Raw genomic sequence first — 4,200 nt, 5'->3', positions numbered from 1 at the left:
TGTTGCCCAGGCTGGTCTCAAACTTGTGGGCTCAAGATCCACCCACCTCAGCCTGCCCAGGTGCTAGGGTTACACACGTGAGCCACTGAGCCCAACCAAACACTACATATATATATATATATGCATGTATGTATATATATAAAAAATATATGTGTATATATGTGTGTATATATATAAAAGTTATATATAAAATATAAAATATATATGCACCAAGGCAAAGGCTTAAAAAATAATTTTATAAGTATATATATTTATTTTTCCCAAACTAAAAAGGATGTGTCTATTGAGGCCAAGAGGATGCAAACAATCTAAAGATCAAAAGCCTATTATTTAATTAACTTCCTTTCTTTGCTTGTTAGATGAGATTTGGATTTGATGTGTCTGTTTTCTTGGCCCTGTCTGCTCACGAAAGCCTTCTACGGGGGAAGCTGCGGGCAGGTTCCTATAGCGACTCTTTGGGAGAACTCTCACGGGGCCGAGTAATTGCTTAGTTCTGCCTGCTTCGTCCCCTTCTGCTTCATAGGTACTACAAAATAGTTGTTGTCCACAGTGGTGAGCCCCGCAGGGAGTGAAAACAAGTTCTGGAAGTTCAGTGTGCTGTCTTGGCGCTGGTCCGCGTCCTTCATTGTTATGTCCGCAGCCAGAGGGTCTTTTTGGTTCTCCAAAAATCCAGGGAACTCCTTTCCCATGAGTACTTGCAGGCCCTCCTTCATTAAGTAGCCTTTATCCCCAGCAAATCTGTGAAACGTAAACAACGCGGTTTCCATGGTGTGTTCCATTGGGCCGGGGTTGCTCGTGAGATCTGTTGAAACCTTGGCCGGAGGTGCGTTGTGGGCGCTTGGCAAGCTGGGCCTCAGGGCCCCTCGGGAAGGCGCAGTATTAAGAACTTGTTTTGCAAAGGAGCCCTGGGTCAGGCACAGGGTCTGAGGCTGGCCTTTCGAGGGCCCCTTTCCTTCCTGGGACAGGCCACCACACCATGCGGCAGATGCAGCTCAGGGCAAGATGCAAGGGGGCAGGACGCAGGAGAGACGCTCAGTCCAAAGTGGAGTGGTGTCTGGGGGGTCTGGGCTGGGAGATTTACATGGTTAAGTTAAGAGTCTTAACTTCTTGGAGTCATGAACCCCTCTGAGAACAAGGCAAGAGCTAAGGCCCCTGCCTGAGAGCAATGTAGGCAGCTGGACGCACTATTTCACTCCCAGCCTCGGGAATTTCATGGGCCTCCTGAGGCTGGCCCGTGGGGTCCAGGGAAAGAGCCTCGGCCTTGTAGGGTCTCTTATAACCTTGACTAGCTGCCTCCCACAACCCTGCTGGGATCACTACCTTACAAAGGAGGAAATAGATGCCATGTAGAACTTGCCTGGAGTCACACAGCTACAAGCATGACGCCTGAATTTGAAGGCAGGTGTGTCTGACTGTCCTGTTCCCCTAGCGTTCAGCACGGGGCCTCTTCAGCCATCCCAAGGCATCCCCAGCAACACAGAAGGCACCTCAGGAAGGGGTCACGGGAGGGTTCAGGGAGGAGGGGATGTCTGGGCTCAGCAGGTGGCATGGCTGTGGGAGCCTCAGGGCTGGGGAGAACCCAAGGCAGGGAACGAGGCAGGGCCTTGCTTAGGGCGTGGCAGAGACAGGGGTGAGCTCAGGCCTGGCTGCAGCCGATGCCCAAGCTGTCGGGCAGCCCTGAGAGGCCAGAGTGGAGTGGTGGACCCAGGAGTGAGGAGACGCCTCGTCCAGCAGCCCACGGTCTGTTTCCTTCTACCCCTGGATCAGGAGAGAGCGGCAGACCTGATGTCAGCTGGGCTTCCCTCTGCCCAGCACTGTCATCACTCAGGCTTTGCTTTTCTTGGCCTCACAAGCAAGGCTGGGGACTGGAACGAATATGACTGGGTCTCTAACATCACCATAGGGAGTCAGAGGCATTTCCCCCTAATCTAAGGCCTCCCGGTCTGAGGCCCTGTGTATTCGTTTCTAGAGCTGCTATAACTAAGTACCACACACTAGGCAGCTGCAAACAACAGAAGTGGATTGTCTCACACTTCTGGAGGCCAGGAGTCTGGAATTCAGGTGTGGACCGGCCTGCTCCCTCCAAGCCTGGAGGGGAAGACTTGGTGCCTCTTTCTGGCTTCCGGTGGTTGCCAGTCCTCCTGGCAGGCCCAGGCTTGCGGCTGCCTCCCCGCAGTCTCTGCCTCTTCTTTCTTTCCCACAGAGCAGGAGCGTATGTCTGTCTCTCTGTGTCTCTTCTCTTCTTTCATAAGGACACCAGTCCTATTGGATTAAGAGCCCACCCTACATTCCAGTATGACCTCACCTTTGCTAATTACATCTGCAACAATTCTATTTTCAAATATGTCACATTCAGAGATACTAGGGGTTAGGTCTTGAGCATATCTTGTGAGAGGAACACGGTCTTACCCATAACACCCTGCGGGGTAATTTACCTTTCCCTAAGGAGCCCCGACCCTGAACACCCTTGGACTGTGGGATCCCCACCCTCACACCGGCCTCCAGCAATGGCTGACCTGGCAGAGCCAGGAGCTGTGGGGGCTTTCACAGCCCATGCCTGGGTGACCAAATCCAGCTCCTGCCACCAGAACCTTCCTTCCAGGGCGGCTCGTGAGTAGTGCGGTGCTGGGAACACACAGCACGCAGCTTAGGGCACCGGCTGCTGCCACCAGCCCCCGGTTAATCTCCTCCAGCCTCAGCAAGAATGTGGCGGTGACAGGAGCTCTCAGGAAGCCAGGGAAGGAGGGGAGGCCTGGTGCTTTTCTTTCAAGGGAAGAATTCTCCCCACGGATCTGCTCCAAGGAGTTAGTAGGGAGGGAGGGAACCAGGTTTCCAGCCTGGCATTCCTGACCAACAGTCCCTGGCCGGCCACTGGGCCCTGGGGGAGGTGGCTGTGTGAGGCTAGGGTTGGGGAGGGGTGCAAAGCCCGCTCAGCTCTGGGCCAGGTTTCCAGCAGGAGGAGCTAAGACAGCCCAAGTCCACCTCAGAGTCAGGTTGCCTTGGTCATTCATTCCCTCCTTTGCTCCACCAACATTCACCCAGTACTTATTACATAGCAGGGACATGCGGACCGGGGGACCAGAGCAAAACAACAGGAGAGATGCTGAGGTCAGCTGTGCTCAGAGGAGAGGGCTTGGGGGACGGCCCTGGATCTGGCTTGGAGAGGCAGGGAGCATTCTCCAGGGGGAACGTGTTCCAGGTAGAGTGCACGCAAGTCAAAGGAATGGAGACCTGGAGATCCTGGGGCTCTCCGAGGGTGCCAGTCACCCCTCAGGACTGGGATGAGCCCCGATGCCAGGAAGGGCAGGCGCCAAGGACACAGGCAGGAGTCAGACGACATGGAGTCTGTACCAGGGAGCTTGGGTTTAATCTTCTGAGCCATGGGATGGCACTGATGGGTTTTAAGCAGTGTAAAGACTTGATCCAATTTGTGAATTGGATCATCCTGGCTGCAGTGGGCAAGCTGCTGGGGTGCCGGGAATTGTTTGGAAGTCATTGGTCCAATGCATGGCAGTGGTGTGACCACCTGGGAGGATGACCCCACAGAGCAGAGGAGTGGCCCAGGATGCACCTTTGGGAATGTCAGCATGGGGAGGGAAGACCAGGGAAGAGGAGCTGGTCAGAGAGAGTGTATAAGTGGCCAGAAGAGATAGGAAGTGGCCTTCAGAAGGCAGATAGAGAGCAGTTAGGGAAGATGGGATTGTCAGTAGCATCAGATGCAGCCAAGATGTCAAGCGATGCAAGAACTGAATATATCATTGGGTTTGGTGATTGGGAGGTGGCCTCCGTGAGCACAGCATGAGGGGGTTTGAAGTCAGCGGGCTTGCCACAAGCTGGCAGGCAGCTGGAAACTCGTTCCTTGTGCACAGCAGTTATGAAGGCTGGGGAGCGGCCTTTTTAGAGGAGAAGGAGGAGGAGGAGAAGGGGAAGGAGGAGGAGGAGGAGGAGGAGGAGGAGGAGGAGGGAGAGCTGCCGGTGATCAAGTTCCCAAGGGCATTGCTGGCTGAGCAGGAGCTTCAACTTGCAGCTGCTTTGGGACCGTTCGCCCTGGACAGAAGCCTGAGTGAATTGTTATCCCCAGGGTCTACGGTGCTGCATTGCAGCAGCAAAGAGCCCCCATTATAACAGCGCTTGACTGATGGCCCACTGCATGCCAGGCACTGAACCAGGGCGTTGCGCACACCATTTCATTGAGTCCTG

General features: G+C 54.3%; 1 pseudogene; it reads right to left on the bottom strand.

The window, feature by feature from the left end:
* Positions 1-412: 412 nt before the first annotated feature.
* LOC103242920 (protein S100-A10 pseudogene) lies at positions 413-779 on the bottom strand (annotated as a pseudogene).
* Between the last annotated feature and the right edge of the window lie 3,421 nt (positions 780-4,200).

Source organism: Chlorocebus sabaeus, chromosome 16, assembly GCF_047675955.1.
Source record: "Chlorocebus sabaeus isolate Y175 chromosome 16, mChlSab1.0.hap1, whole genome shotgun sequence".
Taxonomy (NCBI): Eukaryota; Metazoa; Chordata; class Mammalia; order Primates; family Cercopithecidae; genus Chlorocebus; species Chlorocebus sabaeus.
The sequence above is the reverse complement of the archived record's forward strand: the minus strand, read 5'-3'. Positions and strand labels throughout refer to the sequence as shown.